Below are 19586 nucleotides of genomic sequence, written 5' to 3' on the forward strand. Positions count from 1 at the left end.
TAGAACTACCCAGCCGGCACATGACCGACCTTCAACGTTGAAATATGGTTGAAATAAGGTCAGTTGTGGTTTAAACGTTCAAACAACGTTGATTCAACGTTTAAAGATGAACAGTTGAAAAACTTCCAGCACACGACCAACTTTCAACGTAGAAATATGGTTGAAATAAGGTCAGTTGTTTTAATGAAACAACAAAATGTTTAATGCTTTATGGTTGAAAAAGGTTAACAAACTTTTAAATTATTTATATTAAATTATTTAAGATTATTATTATTTTAATAGCATTTTAAAATATTTTAGTCATGATACCTATTATAAAATCTAAAGGTATATGTTAAATATTATCATGATTAACAACAATAAAACTAAATACATTTCGCTGCTTTATCTCACTTAAACAACTCCTATTGGTAGTTTTGTTTTATTACTTTGATCATTATTGGTTAATCTTGCTGTCATTCAGGAAACTGGACAATGAATCGGTTCGCGCCTTTCTACATTTAAAAATATGACCGTTGTTGTCGTGTTTCTGTGAGGGAGGCAGCTAACTGTGAGCTGCTGGTCGTTATAACTGACTGCTCGGTCGGTCCCGAATTATTTAATATTTGCCTGTTAATTTTTTTTATTTTAAGCGAATTTGAGTCATGACATGTCAAAGGAGAACAAAAACTGAGAACATAAGAAGGGTCAGATGTGTTCTGCGAGGTCCTGCAAACATACTGGCAAAATGAGGTAAGAAAATCGCTATCTTTATTATCTTTAGAAAATAGTAAAGTATAACCAGAGTTTACAAATGGGTAGCTTAAAGGACATGTAACCTGCAGAAGATAAATAAATACCCGTGTGTGTATTTTTGCATTGCTTTATCACAGATGATCAAGTTAGATGCTCACCTACTGTCTTGCTGGTAAGTTGTGTTAATGTCTGTTAGAGATTTTTCCACATTTTCCTGATATGAATCCTATGCATTAGGTGTGTTATTTATGTTTTTATTCTAATAATAGTTTCAAAGTGTTTTCTGAAACATAAGTGCAAATGTCGGTACAATTTTAATGAATTAATGAAAATGAATTAAAAAATGAATTAGGATTGTTTAAAGCAGTGGTTCTCAGTGTCAGGCCCCTCTCTCGTGGTTACGCAGGTGAATCACTAAATTAAATATTAATGTTAATACATTTTCATTTAATCTTTGAGTAAGGTTTTTTTTTTTTTTGTTTGTTGTTGTTGTTGTTGTTGTTCATTTAAGTACAGTTAATGTACAGTAAAGTTATGTAACTTTTGTTATAACGCATTTTAATTAAAACTTTAAGTTTTCATTTACCTGTATGTAAGCACAGTGTAGTGTTAATGTTCAAACTGTATTTCCCATGGTAAAGTGGCTGACAAAAATAAATATTCTTAGAATAAAACTGCCTCATTTTTTAACTGTAGAGCTGTAGCTGAATAGTTTGGCCTACTATGCTGCTGAAATTTAATGTTGGCAATTATGGTGGAACTTAATATTTAATAACAGATATTTTCTGAACTGGTACTTGGTATAAAAAGTTTGAGAACCAATGGTTTAAAGTAATGGTATAAAATGAAATCCTGCTTTTTTAAGACTTTTCAGTAAACCATTTCTTCTTTCCCCTTGTAGAGTCATCAAGGATCCAGCTTATTCTTGAAACATTGGTAAGAAATTGTTCATCTGCTACATTGCACTGTCACTTCTGGTAAAGATGCTTTGACATTTTGGGATAGTTGTGATTGTAATTTACTGAATTAGATTTTACTTATTTTACTATACTGTAATGCTAGTGTTCTGATTAAAACAGTGTAACTGGGGGCTCTGAAAACACTGCTTGTGAATAATTTGTGAATTGTAAACTTTCATCTGAATACATTAAATAAGTGTTTAATGAATAGTGTTGTCCACTTTGTTTCCAACCTCACTGTTACTAAACTGTAAAGTGAAAATATTGTGTGATTTATTTTGCATTCAGTTTTCAGTTAAATATATTTCACAATATCAAAGTTATTGTGAAACATTGTGAACATACCTAAACTCACTGGTTAAATCTTATGTGCCCTCCAGAAGTTTGCGCTCTGCAAGTGAACGACGCCTTGTGGTGCCATCCCAAAGAAGTTCAAAATCACTCTCAAGGACCTTTTCCTGGACTGTGCCGAGCTGGTGGAATGACCTGCCAATCTCAATCCGAGTCCGAATCTGAGTCTTTACTCATTTTCAAGAAACATCTTAAGACCCATCTTTTTCGCCAGCACTTAACCAGCTAATACTAGCACTTTTCCTTCTTTTCTTGTCTTTCATATTTAAAAAAATAAAATAAAATAAAAACCTGGCTATGCGTTCTGTACTAGACTAACTGAGACTTGTCATGGCACTTGTATACGGTTGTTGTTCTCTTGTTGACCTGACTGCTTCTATTGTTCTCATTTGTAAGTAGCTTTGGATAAAAGCATCTGTTAAATGATTAAATGTAAATACATTACAAATGTAAATACATGGGAAGTCGTGGCCTAATGGTTAGAGAGTCGCATTCACAATCGAAGTGTTGTGAGTTCGAGTCTCGGGGCTGCAGGAATTGTAGGGGGAAGTGCATGTACAGTGCTCTCTCCACCCTCAATACCACGACTTAGGTGCCCTTGAGCAAGGCATCGAACCCCCAACTGCTCCCCGGGCGCCGCAGCATAAATGGCTGCCCACTGCTCCGGGTGTGTGTGTGTGTGTGTTCACTGCTCTGTGTGTGTGCACTTCGGATGGGTTAAATGCAGAGCACGAATTCTGAGTATGGTTCACCATACTTGGCTGAATGTCACATCACTTTTTTTAAATGTTTATACAGGACGGTACAGAAAGTGCACAAGTGGGAGAGAGTGGAGGGGACGGCGTCAGAATGGACCTAGCACTGGGACTCTTTCAAGGATCACCCGAAGCACAGCCACACTATATGCACGAGGCTGTTGGTTCTAACATTTTAGAGTCCCCATTGGTAGAAATCTCATTCTGCATTCCCCACGGTAAAGAAGACACAGGGTTCCCATTAGAACACCCCCCCCCAACCCCCCCACCACCCACTCGGGGTGCCCTCTCTAATGCTGGGCCCTTGGAATTGTCCTGATCTTCCCTCCTCTTATAGCGGTCCTAGTTGAAGGTTCCCTTCTCAAACTGTGCAACACATTTTCACTGCACCAATGTACACATCTCTTGTCATGAGACACATTACTAAAACATGTTTTTTACAGAAACTGTAGTTTTCCACCAAAATAAAAGATCAACTGGTTTCAGTCATAAAGGGACAAGGGTTTCTCTTGCAAGTGCCGCAAAAAAATATGCATTTATATGCCAAATTATTTTACAAAAACCTTTAAATATTATTGTATTTGGATTGTTCTACTAAATGTTTTTAAGAATACACCCATGCATACTCTGCAAAAATAAAGTTTGGGATTATTTTCATCTGTTTTATACAGTATGATTCCAAAATAAAACTGTTATACAATTTTGAGCATGTGGTAGTTTATTGAAGTTGATTGTAAAGCCATTGCTGCCAGTCATTTGATTGTCAGCCTTTATCCTGTACTGTTGATCTAAATGCAAACTAGGATCTAATTGAACATACAAGTGTGTATTTATACATAGTGCCAGGTACGACGGTGAAACAACATCGTGTTATCAACGTTGATTAACTTTTCAAAATCAAAACCTCATTCAGCGTTAATCCAAGGTCTGCAGAACGACTGTCATTCACCCGTGATGAAGGTAAGACGGTGAAACAGCGTCGTGATTTCAACCGTCCATCAATGTTGCGATTTCAACGTTGATCCAATTTGCCAAATCGAAAGGTAATTCAATGTTGATTTAACCATGGTACCTGACTTTGAAATGCTGGCTGGGTACTAAATTAGTTAAAAATGCCTATCCATATACAGCGACTCAAATGATTCGCGAAACCGCTTTGAACACCCGAACTGACTCAAATGATTCGGGATCCCGCTCCGAACTGACTCAAATGATTCGCGAACCCGCTCCGAACTCTTGAACTGATTCAAATGATTCGCGATCCCGCTCCGCACTCCTGAAGTGATTCAAATGATCGCGATCCCCAAACTGACTCAAATGATTCGCGAACCCGCTACGAACTCCCGAACTGGTTCAAATGATTCGCGATCCCGCTCTGAACTGACTCAAATGATTCGCGATCCCCAAACTGACACAAATGATTCGCGAACCCGCTACGAACTCCTGAACTGACTCAAATGATTCGCGAACCCACTCCAAACTCTCGAACTGATTCAAATGATTCGCGAACCCGCTCCGAACTCTCGAACTGATTCAAATGATTTGCGAACCCGCTCCGAACTCTCGAACTGATTCAAATGATCCTTGAAGCCGCTCCGAACTCCCAAACTGATTCAAATGATTCGCGATCCCGCTCCGAACTCCTGAAGTGATTCAAATGATTCGCGATCCCCAAAATGACTCGAATGATTCGCGAACCCGCTTTGAACTCCCGAGCTGACTCAAATGATTCGCGAACCCACTATGAACTCCCGAACTGACTCAAATGATTCGCGAACCCGCTACGAACTCCCGAACTGGTTCGCGATCCCGCTCCGAACTCCCGAACTGACTCAAATGATTCGTGATCCCCAAACTGACTCAAATGATACGCGAACCCGCTCTGTGCTCCCAAACTGACTCAAATGATTTGCGATCCCCAAACTGACTGAAATGATTCACGAACCCGCTCCAAACTCCCGAACTGACTCAAATGATTCGCGATACCGCTCCGAACTCCCAAACTGGTTCAAATGATTCACGCTCCATACTCCGAACTCCCAAAATGACTCAAATGATTTGCAAACCCGTTTTGAACTCCTGAACTGACTCAAATGATTCAAAATTCCGAAGATCCCATCCAAATCAAATGACACCGCCAGTGCTACTATTGGCTTAGTTCTCTAATTTCAGAACATTTACTGATTTTAAAGTACGAAAAGTATGTTGTTAACAAATAAAATATCAATATTTCCATTACGAACAGCTTTCCACGTCGAAACATCCATGAACATAACCAGGTGAGCAGATCACTCTCTCACTATTTGATTGCTTTAGTCTTTAGTCTTTATCCACTCATCATCATCATCCACCAATCATAACACACGAGAACTCTTTGACCACAACTGCTGTGCTTCAAAAGCTCTTGCAGCACCTCAACACTGGTTTTCTCTGAGGTGGTCTGATCACATCAGATTGTGGTTAATCTCGCAGATCATGACTTATATCTACTCTTCCTCTCCCTGCAGTTTGGTAATATAAAGATTCCTCCTTTGAACTCCCACCTCTTCTGTGGGTTTTATTGTTCTGGGTCTGAATTTGGGAAGAAACATTTTCAATCTCCAAGGTGAACGTTATGACAACACACTCTTAGTAAAAAGGGTTCATTGGGGTTCTATACAGAACCATTGGGTTTTTTACTCAACTCCAAAGAACCTTTTATGCTAAAAAGGTTCTATAATGACAAGAAAGAACCCTTTTGGCACAAAGGTTCTTTATGGCTATTATTCATTCATATATTACATTATTCTGCAACATTTTGTATTTGTAATTAAATTATTGTTTGTAGTACCGGTAACTTAATATCACATTTTAATCATGCTGATTTTTGGAGAAAAACTGAAATGGCACTCTTCGTGTGATATTGATTAACTACATAAAATGATATAAATATATAAATTTTCTAACCCCCATATCTTGAATTTTGTGATCATTCACATGCATTCATTCATAAATGCATTTGAATACACCGAATAATGCAGTGAAAGAACGCACTCAAAATGCACACGCGCACTAGTATGACTTTCAAATGTAACTTTGCATTAGCCTAGTTTCGTGCACTTTGTAGGCACGATTTGTTTAGTTTTTGAATATACTTGATAATGTTAAAAGGCACATCATTAAAACAAAAAATACGACTTCACATATCGCACCTAAACACGCGTGGAAAACGTAATTAGAACTAGCTACTAAATTAGTTAAAAATGCCTATCCATATACAGCTATGATCAGCTGTTCCTTCATATTGGCTGAGCTTTCAACGTTGTCACGGGAAAGGATGAAGCTGATTCCTTGATTGGTTGGTTCTTGTCTCATGACCTGCAGTGCGCTTGCGGCATTTTGAAAAGTTGATGTTTTTAGCTCGATGCAGTGAGGACGCACCTGGAAAAACAAATGCGCGTCACTTACATTATGAGTAACATTTGAAATTACATTTGAAATAACAAACTTGAGCGCGCAAAAGACGCGATATGTGAACGGCCCCTTATAGCCTTGTTTGTTGCTCTTTCATTTCATTCTTTGAATTTATGTGAAATTATTTACCGCAACTAAACAATTGTGCTTTATGGATTAAACTTTTTTTATCTGTTGAACAACAAACATAAACAAAAAGAAGTAATAAACTCATTATTTTCATTAATTTTACAAAGTAAACAATTTGTTTGCATTTGCGCGAGCATATTCATGCAGCGCTGTCTCGCGAGTGCAGTGCACGTTTTTGAATTCCAATGGTTGAGAAGAGATTGATCCCCGTCTGCTGATTAAAATTGATGGTCTGACTGAAATATTGTTGTGGTAAGTCAGATAAAAAATTTTTTTTAAGTAATTTACTTTTTATAAGTTTTAAACCCATTAGTAATTAAGTTGTCAATGTTTCTACAGCGGATTTACACTAAAACACGAGAGAGCCTGAGCCGCGACAGTGTCAAGTTGCCTTACATCTGTAAATTTTGTGTTTTCTGATCCTAAGCTTAGTTTTTAACTGCAGATAGTGTTCTAAGCTAGTTTTTGACCGCACACTCAAATGGTAATGAAGAACAGCCCCACAATCTGCAGTATGAGTCATACGGCCAAATCAAGTTTTGTATTATTCTTGACATCCATGAATAAAAGTCATGTGGGTTTGGAACAACAAAGGTAAACAAGTAAATGGTGACAGATTTTTTTTTTTTTTTTTGGGTGAATGAATGCTTTAATTCTACTGATAATTTATTTTCAGTTAATTGTTCTATGTCACTTCTAAATATTTTTACTTATATGAACTGTCTTTTGCTCATTTCAGCAAACAAAAAGATGCAAGACTGCAAACTTTCCAGTACTTCTGTGTACTGCTTATCCGGTTTCCACCCATTCCCAGGAGGTTTGTCTGTTTTATCATTCTTCACTAAAATGTCTTAAAATTGCTTGGTTATTGACCAGTAATGCTAGGAGATTGTAGATATACAATAGGAATTTAGTTATTTACTACTTTTTTCAGATTATATTAAACCTGGAAAATATTGAAGAACATCAGTTAAGTTTTCAGGAGCACATTACTGTGATAAATGCTGAACTATGTAAAAGACAACCCGACTACACCAACATATCAAAAATCTAATGAAATGCGCTCTTCTTAAAAGAGTTGATTTAATGACAAAATCAACATGAGAGGTCATGGACATGTTCCCATTTCTTCGGGTTCCACAACTTGTGAGTATTTGTTTTTAGTGTTGTTTCCTTTGAGTTTAGTATTTCCACTGCATTTAAAAAAAATTTTTGTATGAATAAAAACAGTCAAAATTGTTTTAATGAATTTTTCTTTCTATTTTCTTTATTTCTTTTTTTGGTAGCTGCTGCATGAAGTGAAGATGCAGTTTGGGAAGGACCTTTATCTTAAAGGCAGGGTAGGTAATACATGTATAAACAACTTTCTTCCAAATTTGTTTAAACTTTCTATATATATCAATGCATAATTAAAATGTAAGTACTCTGATAAAAAGAGTATAAAAAACGAGTGACTCTAGACCGTTTAATCTGTATTAAACACAGCTCATTATTTCCATTTCGGGACGAAACATAGGATTGGCTTAGGCGACTGTCACTCTCTCGCAACCATGGCAACCACCCTTTTGCCACACATGACCTGCCCACTTGCGCGCGCACGTTTGATTTGAGGAATTCAACAGTCACGGATCCTAGGAATACCAAAACAATGGCAGAGAAACAGCAAGCAAAATTCACAGTACCAGCCTATGCAGTTAGTGAAGGCAAACCAGGCAAAAAAAGGAAGACAGTAACAGTACAAGAAAAGGCAATGAACAAAAAGTCTTTGGATAAACAAAGAAATAAAACGCGAGTTAATATCGGCGTGGCTTTCCAGCGATGGCGAGAACTGAGGGAACTCAAGGGGCTGAAAAGTGACTCCTTGATGGCTTTATTTCTGCTGGACAGGTAAATCTTTCTTTTTGTATTTTGATCATACATATTTTTTTCATGAAGCATGTTTCATTAGCACATATAGCTGCGTAATATAGCTAACATAACATTACTTAGCGAGCCGTAGTAGAGGCTTTGGAAGGAGCCCAGAAGGGAAGGGGTGGAGTTAATGGAAATAATGAGCTGTCTTTAAAACAGTCGTGAGAGGTCTACAGTCACTCGATTTTTATACTTTCTTTTTCAGAGTACTTACATTTTAATTATGTATTGATAAATAAATAAAGTTTAAACAAATTTGGAAAAAAAGTTTTTTATACATTTTTTACCTACCCTGCCTTTAATCTAGAGACTGCTCTTCAACTTCTGAAAATTATCTAAACTTGAGTTCCAAACTGTATGAAGTTCATTGTGATGAGCAGATATTTGAGATGCCATAGTTTTAAAGAATTGACAGCCACGATCACTTGATTGCATGTAGCTCTGTGAATGTGATCAAATTAAATAAAAATGTCTTGCTCTTGTAGAATAATGTTCTAATGAAGAACGTTTTACTCTTATTGACAGTTGTTTTGGAATATCAGGAGAAATACAAAGATGTTAAAATTGAGAGAGGGCTGCTCAGTTTCTCACAAAAACATTTGCACAATTTAAATGAAAGACGTGGAGGCAAAAAATCACTGATGCATTTTTTTTTAGCAACCTAGCATTCTGCATGCTTTAAATCAGATACAGAAATGATGTAGCTTGAACGAATAGCATTTTTATTTAAATTAACAACAGAGAGAAAGTGAGAAACTGCATGTGTGAATAATGTTTGTGTAGTGTCTCTTCAATAATCAAGCTGCAAGTTTAGTTAAATCAAAAACAGATACATTGTTGCTTTTTAGTTTTTCAGCATGCTATCCAAGCTATTTTATTAATGAATATTGCATTGATCACGAAGTTTCTGTGGTCATGATTGTTTGTGAGTTGCATGAGCAACCTAGCCAGTGAATTGGCCCTTTCCACTGTGGTAAAAAATGGTCAGTCACATCCCTAATTGTTTGGAAGAAAGTTTGCAAGATTCTAAGTTATTTCACAAATAATTTATATGTTTTCCAACTTGAAGGAATCAGTAAAGCCAACTCAGACTATAGTTTTTCATGAAGCTTCAAACCCCCTCCATGCAAAAAGAGCCAGCATCAATATGGAGGGTGTCAACATTGTGAGCGCAGAAATGGATGTAATGGAGGCAATGGAGTGCCTCTTTGCTACTTATTTCATATTCAGTGTGGAATACCCCAAGCACATCACTCACATGATGAATTTTGTTGAGCAATACCCGTTTAAACTCTCCAGAAGCCAAAAAAAAAAAAAAAAACTGTCCCAGTGCTCAAAATGTATAATCAATTATCATAATACTTTGATATTTCGTGAATAGTGCTAATGTAAATTTGTAAATATGAGGCGATTGATTGAATTTGAATCCGTAATTACAATTCTTTATGAGGGATATTTATGTAAATTTGTACAACCCGAATTCCGGAAAAGTTGGGACGTTTTTTAAATTTTAATAAAATGAAAACTAAAAGACTTTCAAATCACATGAGCCAATATTTTATTCACAATAGAACATAGATAACATAGCAAATGTTTAAACTGAGAAAGTTTACAATTTTATGCACAAAATGAGCTCATTTCAATTTTGATTTCTGCTACAGGTCTCAAAATAGTTTGGACGGGGCATGTTTACCATGGTGTAGCATCTCCTTTTCTTTTTAAAACAGTTTGAAGACGTCTGGGCATTGAGGCTATGAGTTGCTGGAGTTTTGCTGTTGGAATTTGGTCCCATTCTTGCCTTATAAAGATTTCCAGCTGCTGAAGAGTTCGTGGTCGTCTTTGACGTATTTTTCGTTTAATGATGCGCCAAATGTTCTCTATAGGTGAAAGATCTGGACTGCAGGCAGGCCAGGTTAGCACCCGGACTCTTCTACGACGAAGCCATGCTGTTGTTATAGCTGCAGTATGTGGTTTTGCATTGTCCTGCTGAAATAAACAAGGCCTTCCCTGAAATAGACGTTGTTTGGAGGGAAGCATATGTTGCTCTAAAACCTTTATATACCTTTCAGCATTCACAGAGCCTTCCAAAACATGCAAGCTGCCCATACCGTATGCACTTATGCACCCCCATACCATCAGAGATGCTGGCTTTTGAACTGAACGCTGATAACATGCTGGAAGGTCTCCTTCCTCTTTAGCCCGGAGGACACGGCGTCCGTGATTTCCAACAAGAATGTCAAATTTGGACTCGTCTGACCATAAAACACTATTCCACTTTGAAACAGTCCATTTTAAATGAGCCTTGGCCCACAGGACACGACGGCGCTTCTGGACCATGTTCACATATGGCTTCCTTTTTGCATGATAGAGCTTTAGTTGGCATCTGCTGATGGCACGGCGGATTGTGTTTACCGACAGTGGTTTCTGAAAGTATTCCTGGGCCCATTTAGTAATGTCTTGACACAATCATGCCGATGAGTGATGCAGTGTCGTCTGAGAGCCCGAAGACCACGGGCATCCAATAAAGGTCTCCGGCCTTGTCCCTTACGCACAGAGATTTCTCCAGTTTCTCTGAATCTTTTGATGATGTTATGCACTGTAGATGATGAGATTTGCAAAGCCTTTGCAATTTGACGTTGAGGAACATTGTTTTTAAAGTTTTCCACAATTTTTTTACGCAGTCTTTCACAGATTGGAGAGCCTCTGCCCATCTTTACTTCTGAGAGACTCTGCTTCTCTAAGACAAAGCTTTTATAGCTAATCATGTTACAGACCTGATATCAATTAACTTAATTAATCACTAGATGTTCTCCCAGCTGAATCTTTTCAAAACTGCTTGCTTTTTTAGCCATTTGTTGCCCCCGTGCCAACTTTTTTGAGACCTGTAGCAGGCATTAAATTTTAAATGAGCTAATTAAGTGGATAAAAGTGTAAATTTTCTCAGTTTAAACATTTGCTACGTTATCTATGTTCTATTGTGAATAAAATATTGGCTCATGTGATTTGAAATTCCTTTAGTTTTCATTTTATTTAAATTTAAAAAACGTCCCAACTTTTCCGGAATTCGGGTTGTAGATTTGAAGTACTAGATGTTCTGAAATGTTGATCTGAATTTTAATCTATGTATTCACATTCTTTATGAGTGATATTAATATGAATTTGTAGATTTGAAGTACTTCTATATCTGTATATTTCCATTGTGAGTTATATTAATATGGATTTGTAGTTTTGAGGTACTTGTTGTTGTTCTAACCCTGATGGGAATTTAGATTAATCTGTATATTTGCATTATTTATTAGTGATAGATTAATGTAATTTTATAATGGACTTATTTTGTAATATGTAGATGTAGGTGAAACTCTATTTTCATTATTTATGAGATTTCTTAAATGGTTGGTGTTATAATGTTGATTTGTACATTTAAAGCCTTGAATATTTGAAATTACAGTAGCATTCTTTCAGTAATAGTAATTATTTTTGTTAATATAAATAAATGACTAGTTCCATGCATTTTGGGTGTGCTTTTTTCAGTATTCATGGGTGACTTTTTTATGTGAATTACATTTTTACATTTTAGGGTCTTGGTGTTTGTCAATTATATGAAATATTTAATCCGGAAATGACAAAAGAAATAATCATGAATGAACCCCTAAAAGGTTCCATATAAAACCTTTTTCCTGGTTCTTTGTAACCCTAAAGGGTTGTTTTGATTGAACCCTTAAAAAGGGTTCTATATAGAACCTTTTAGGGGTTCCAAATACGTACCGCCTGATAGAACCTTTTAAGCTTCTATAGAACCTTTTCTTCTAAGAGTGTAGTTTGGTCTTAATTACTTGCAGAACTTTAATGCATGATGAATATCAGTACAGCACTGCTTAAATCAGAGCACTGCAATAATCTAAATCCTAAACCATATATATTTAATTGTCTGAAATTTCAAACCTGCTGAAAATCCTAATGAGCAGGCTTATATTCACACTTTCACTTTATATTCTGAGCTTTTCCGAAGAGCTCACGGAGCTACTGCGCTTTTGCATGATCCGCTTTGATCAAGTGAAAATCATCATTGCCTTCAGATCCCACTCGGTCTGCAGCGTGAGAGGCTTTGAGTCGAGTTAGTCGGTGAAGTCTCGAATGCCTCCGCAGCCATGCTGGAGTCACTCTCTTTCTCTCTCTGACTGGAAGTGAGACACGATGGCTAATTCATACACCTACTCATCACTCCACAGTTAACACAGCATCTGTTCCTGAAAACAGTTGGTGTGCTTCAGTCTTTGTAGATTTAATAAGCCTTCAAGCTTCATTCTTTGGAGCGTTTTGTCTTCTTTCATATATCCAAAGGTGAGCGAGGCTACCAGGGTTAAGGAAATATTATTGCTCTCCATGTTCCAGTCCTCTAGAAAACAGTAAACAGTAGGCAACAGGTCTGGTTTCAATAATACTGTGGTACAATAATACTATTAAAAGATATTAACCAATATCTAGTAGTACATTTAATGCCAGTTTAGCTTAATCCTAAATTTACTCCAAATTCCTTAAAAATTTGGAAAAGTGTTGGAACTGGCAGAAATCATAATACTATTTATTATATTATTCATTATTTTACTATTTTATTTAATATTAGTAATACATAATTAATTCTATATTAATCTAATTCGTTTTATTTTAAATATAAAATATAAGAATATTTTAATCTAATTATTATTAATTATATATATTAAAATTAATATATTTTAATATATGATCATTACTCAAATTGAAAGAAATCATCAAAAAATACTTCAAGGTAATAATTACATTTAAAGGTTTCACATTTGCATGATGAACATTTTCGATACTGAAATGGGCCTACTAAATTATTAAATATTTATTTGTTTGTTTATTAAAAGGCCAATATAAGAAACTAAAACATTTTTTGAAATTATGTATAGTACAAAGAGATTAGGTTTACAGCGCAATGCTAATTAGCATTTTCCGTGGTCTTCCAGAAGGACAGGCCATTCCTTAGCCTTGCTTACTACATAACAAAAATAGCACCTCAGTTCTCAAAGCTTTGTTCGACTGTCATCTATGTTACAGCACATTTCTCAGCCTGACCTCCTTGGGTGTTGAATCATATGTTTGTGTACTGTGCCTGTATAATCGCAGCGTGTGTTCTCTCTTCTCGCCGTGTGTGTGAAGTTTCCTGCGGTGCTGGCCGTTCACCCCTCCCCAGCCCGTGGCCTCATTAACTGCTCCTCGTCACCTCATCCCACACGCTCCCTCCTGAACGTCTAATTACTGCCCTCGACCCATGCTAATGATTGATTTCGAGACCAGGTGCCTTGTGTACTCCATGTCCTTGCCCCAGTGCAAATTTGCCAAGGCTGCAAAAGAGGGTTTACGCACATTTTTAGCTGTACTGTTCAGATTTAAGGTATGGCTGCTGTATTTATTTCATTGACATTGGATTTCCACAGTGAAAATGGTCTCAAAGTGGTTTAATATAGCTGGAGAAAGTGATCTGTTAGCATTGGCAGTGGCATTAATCGCAATGGAAGTTGTTGAACTAGCACATTCGGCCAGGAAATATCTTTGCATCAAGTTGGGAAGTCATAATTACAAAATAACATCAGTTGTGTTTAAATAAGTTTTAGTTTTTTGTTTTGTTTTTTGCATAAAAAAAAAAAAAAAAAAATCTAGAGCAAGGGAACATTCATTCATGGATTTGCGCTACCGCTACGCGACATCTTCACACAGACAAGTGTGACAACATATACCTCTGTAAATAAATATTAAATTAAATTAAACTTAAATTCAAGTCTCGCACACTTCAAGCACTTTGAATGGAACATATATGTTTGCTTCCAACTGGAATCATGGTGGAATATCCTGTTACGTCCACTATGCAGGGCACTTACGTTCGAATAGAACAAACGTCTGAAGTGATAAGAGAGACATAGCAAATGTACAGAGCAGGGGGATGGAAGGACTGGAATTGGGAACCGCTGTATTAGATCAATAAAGAAAAAATTTCATATTGTGGACCAACAATCTACTTTATGAAGAGCTTACGAGCAATCAAATTGCACAAACAGAGCCTTGCGTACCCATTTAAGAATCAATTTGATATTGAACGATTTGAATCATTCACACTGAAACTGCATTCACTCCTGTTTGTGGTCTTCATCAATGGCCTCATTTCTGGCTGCGCTTTGTGTGTGCATTTATTAATTCTTCCTGTTGATTCACACAAGTCTGGCGAAGTGGACGCCTCCGGTTAACAATACCGTGCCTTCATCTGTTTTCATAGACTTAACAGGTGGTGCAGATGATCCGAATAGAATTGTCTTATGGTCATATTTGCTCACCCAAGACAAACGGACCGTGAATTTCATTGACAGGCGTCTGTGTATCTCTTTGCTGATGAGCACTGGGGTGGCTGGAGGCGGGGAAGGTCTATGTTGGGAGGTTGTCCTGGGAGACAGATGGTGACTAGATCCTCTTGATGCCAAGAATGTTCTGGAAGATCTCCATGCTAACAGTCCCAGGCTTATGTAGGAGGTGCGTACATCGGCACCATGTTCATGCACAGGCCACATCCACGTTCCATCTGTTCCCTGCTCATCTTATCTGCATTGTGCCGAATCCCTCTGGGTTTGTAGTACGTACCTGAATACTGTAGCTGTTGTGTGTGAACACTTGTTTTCCTGCACTAAATGGAGCTTTAGCCTTTGCTTCAGTTGTGAATCCAAAATCACAGACATTACTGCTTGCATGGTCAAAGTAGAAATGCGCAAATCTCAGTGCAAATCCATTGTTCTTAATGCATTTATTTTATTAAAAACATTATAAAAGACAGCTTAAACATTATTAACAAGAACAAACACACACACACACACAAGCATCTTTTTGCACGCTTCTCTGGCACCGTATTGTCACTTTGCGCTGATGTGTCATTGATCTGTGTTGGGAAATAAGATTCACGCTTCGCTCTGAAATTATGTAGCTCACCCTCCTGGCATGTGGAATTGCCACCCACTAGAACTGGTAACAAGACCTATAATGCATCAGATGCTCGAAAACTCTAGCACTTATGCTGTTAAAAATTCTGTCTGTATATCGCAGATGGCGAGAACTTTCTCATGCACTAAAGTTGAACACACAAGTCGCAGAGACCAGACGCAAAGCAGTTCCAGCATTACTCATGGTTTTATTTAAATGTTATATGTGGAGGGGAGGATGTTTGACTTGACACTGCTTTGCATAAATACATGCAGCGACTGTCATGTAGACTAATGAGGACACGGGATGGTTTTCTGAATAACCTTTAGTTACAGTTCTTATCTCCCCCACAACATCTATGATTTTATGTATTGATTCATACAGGACTAACATCTCCATGTTAATTACAAAGGTGTAAGTGTGTGTTTTCTACATCATTCATGGAGCTATTTTTCTGAAACGATGTAGCAGGATCTTCATCTAACAATTTTTTTTTTTAATGGTACTACTTGTTTCAGAACATTCAGAGATGTTTAGAAGTAATTTGAAATGTTCATTTATCCTTCATATAACCAAGAAATCAATGTTTTTTAAAACCTGGACTCATTGGCTGGGATTAAAATGCCCAGTCTTGAAAGTTTCATAAAGTTAAATTTTTATGTTTTTTGTCAGATGTCATCCATATTGACAGACTTTTTTACAGATTTTGTGTGAGAAAAATACAGACTTGTCAGATTGAGACAGAAAAACTAGTCTTGTCAGAATATGTTGATTTTTGAAAGGTTTTAAGTTTTGCAGCAACTCATTTGCATATGAAATATGGCTTTTAAATGTGTCATCACAAATGTTGAAACTGTCATAAACATTCACAGTATTTATATACAGTAATAGCCACTAAAACCTTTGCTTTTTTTCAGCTTTTTTGAATGGCACATTTTATGGTCTGCAAATGAGTCAGATCATTTACATTATCCTTTATATTATTTGTACTTGTGGTATCAGCATTAGCAAAAAGCATACAAATATAGATTTGATAATGAACCGTTTTGTTTCTAAAAATAATAATTAAAAAAAGTACAGAGAACAAAAATCTGTTGGGTATCTGTTAACAATGATTGAAACAAAATTGCAAGTTACTTGTAAAGGAACCTTTTATTTCTTCTATGTGAATGAATCTGATGTTTAGAAACAAATCTAATTATCTACGCCAAGAGTCACAAAATTCTCAAGTACTGACTAGTTATTCATAAAAAATGACATGAGAAATAGTCCGTACAGTCGATTTTATTTAAAGATGACATCTGAATTTGATTTTTGTGGCTTTTTGTTATGAGGCCATCAATATTGTAGTGTTCTCCAAAAAATCCACTTTCAACCGATATAAAATTAGTATAACTGAATATAACATTACTCCCCAGAAAACAAAGCAAAATTATCGCTGTCTCATCCTGCACTCAGAGGCATTTGCAAATGTCAAGGCAAAAAAATGTGCAAAAAAGGCAACAGAAAACAAGCTATTTCATTGGTTTTTGAAGAGTGTATGTTTCTGTTGAGAGGATGGAGCTCTTTAAGATCTTCATAATAACATTAGGAACTGGCGACTACGTGACCTGTCATCCGTCTGCATATTAGAGCATGTCATTTCCCAGGGAATGAAAATATCAGCCTTGTCTTGTTGTTCTTCTGAATATTTGTTTTATTAGATATATTCAAATTAAAGTCCCGAGGCCTATCTGTTCAAAAGCAAAGCATGTTCTCGGTACATTGCTATTGTCCTTCTTCTTTTGCTAAAAATAGTCTCGTTGTTTGTTGATGGAAAGGACTGCAATATTGAACTAGCAGTCATGCGGTGTGTTTGGACTGATTCAAGGACATAGAGGTTGAACAGCTTATTGTTAATGTAAATAAATGCAAATATTAAAATGGGCCTTTGCAACCATGATACAGCATTAAAGTGCTGTTTTATGTCCGTGGGGGGTTAATAATGTGAATTCCATCGATTTCTGGATTTTAGAGAAGTGTTCACAGATTTTCTGTCCATGGTGGGATTGTTGTGCTTGTCAATCCATATGAGTCAGAGTGTGGTGTGTCTTGCTAGGTATAGGTCATTGCTAATGGCATGCTAATGAGAGCCTGCTAATCAATTTGTGCTTAATCAGCCAATCAATGTTTGCTATAGCTGGCAAGCACACAGAGCTCCAAACAGCAGCAGAGCCGTGAGAAACTGCAAGACATCTTGCCCCGGGTTTAAACTAAGTTTGTTACTTTCCTTCACACTGATTCTGTTGCTTTAGAAGGGATTTCAAGTGGTGCTCATCTGATTTTACAAAGACAAAGAAACATAGATGGAAAGAATATATTAGTATCCTTATTGGCCACTAATAGAGGTCTCCCTCATGCAGACATTGCATTTAAAGGGATGATATGCAAAAATGCAAATTATGTCATCATTTACTAAACCTCATGTCATTTCAAATAATTTTCTGCCTACTGTGGAACACAAAATAAGATATTTTAAAATTCGTAAGTATACCTGAACAAAAATACAATGGAAATTTATGGGAACCAAAACTGTTTGGCTGTCGACATTCTTCAAAAAAATCTTCTTTTGTGTTCCCCAGAAAGAAAGTTGCACAGGTTTGGCACAACTTGAGGGTGCATGATGACAATTTTCACTTTTGGGATCATGCAGTTGCTAATTATTGTAAATATTGTTAAAGTCCCCCTATTATGCCATTTCGAATATTGTCTTTCATGGAGTGTGTAACATAGCTATATGTGAATGTAAATTATCTTCAAAGTTCTAAATTGTCTCCCATAAGAAATAATTGACTCTGAACAGCCTAAACGAGACACCAGTAATTTGAATCCCTCTGTCACAGGGTAACACATTTGCGTAATGCCCACCTATGTTCTATCTTGACCCGCCCTTAAACACTGTAGCTGGTTTGTGTGGTTAACATCATGTTGAGAAGATGCTGTGTCCTACACTGTGTCCTACTCCAAAAAATGAGGCTGCAAAGAATCAGTGGTTTGAATTCATTTAGCAGTACAACCCCAAACTTTTTTTTTGTGTGTTCCTGTCACAAAAACATTTTACTGTTGACTGCTTATCTAATCTCAGTGATTCACAAAACACTTGCTCTTGAACCCATTACCCAGTTTATTAGCACCAACCTGTAAGTTTGATAAATAATAGATGTTTATTTCTGTCGAGCATTTAAAATACAGAACTATGGCAATAGACGTATCGTTTCTGTCACACTCGGTATGCAAGACCAATCACAACAAACTGGGCCATCTGACCAATCAGAGCAGAGTAGGCTCACAGGTAGGAGCAGTTTAATGAGACTGAATCTTTAGAACTGCTTTGAATGAATCATTTGAGAACCGTTGGAAAATTAGATAATATTAAATGCATATTTTGAGAAAATCAAAGCATTTTTACACTTTGCATACATACAAACCTATTGTAGGAGACACCCACAACAATATTATGAAACTTAAAAATGGCATAATAGGGCACTTTAATATATTGTTGCTTGCTTAAATGTAATTCACAGCTATATCTCAGTTAACAGGGAATGTTTTGGCAAGATTCTCTTGAAGTAATGAACAAAGATTCTTTCAGTAACATTAATATAATGTTTACTCCAAGTCATTTCATGTATAATGTTCTTAAAACATTAGCACAAAAATGGTATATATTGTTCATGGAATGATCGGAAAATGGAATGTTCCCTTAATGTTCATATAACCAAAAATTAAATAAAAAAAAATGTAAACATAAAACAAACAAAAATTTTTTGATCATTCAGAAATAACTTCTAACTCAATGGGAAAAATTAGCAAAACGTTCTTAAAACATATTTTTGTTAACTGGGATGCTGTGATGTCTTTTGAATTACTGTATGTGGCAGGGGGGGCGTGGTTTAGCGAAGTCTGCAGCAGGAGAGAGAATCAGGAGACGAGCGGTAAGTGAGTGGTTTGGGCAAAAACTATCAACACCTGTTTCTTGTTTCAGTAATTGGCGCGGAGAGAGTATGAAACGCCAGGAGAGTCAGAAGCAGACGAGAGAGACGGACTGCTGACGTGAACCAGAACGAGTAAACCGGAAGTGTTGTGCGAACGTGTCTGTGTTGATGTCAGAGTAAAAGTCACCATTTGGTGTTTGTGAACTTTAAGTTATTTTTGAGTTAATAAATACATCAGCAGTCCAGCCGACCCCTTTGTCCTCTTCCTTTCCTCCCACGAACTTACTACACTGGTGCCGAAACCTGGGAAAGGAAGAAGGAGTGGCGCCGCTATG

General features: G+C 36.7%; 1 long non-coding RNA gene across 1 annotated transcript; it reads left to right on the forward strand.

Annotated features, from left to right (window-relative positions):
• Nucleotides 1-508: 508 nt before the first annotated feature.
• LOC132115242 (uncharacterized) lies at nt 509-3021 on the forward strand. The gene is made up of 3 exons (XR_009425451.1): nt 509-732; nt 1637-1671; nt 2844-3021. It is a non-coding gene; the product is annotated as an uncharacterized LOC132115242 (long non-coding RNA).
• The last annotated feature ends 16565 nt before the right edge of the window (nt 3022-19586 follow it).

The sequence above is a fragment of the Carassius carassius genome, chromosome 34, assembly GCF_963082965.1.
Source record: "Carassius carassius chromosome 34, fCarCar2.1, whole genome shotgun sequence".
Taxonomy (NCBI): domain Eukaryota; kingdom Metazoa; phylum Chordata; class Actinopteri; order Cypriniformes; family Cyprinidae; genus Carassius; species Carassius carassius.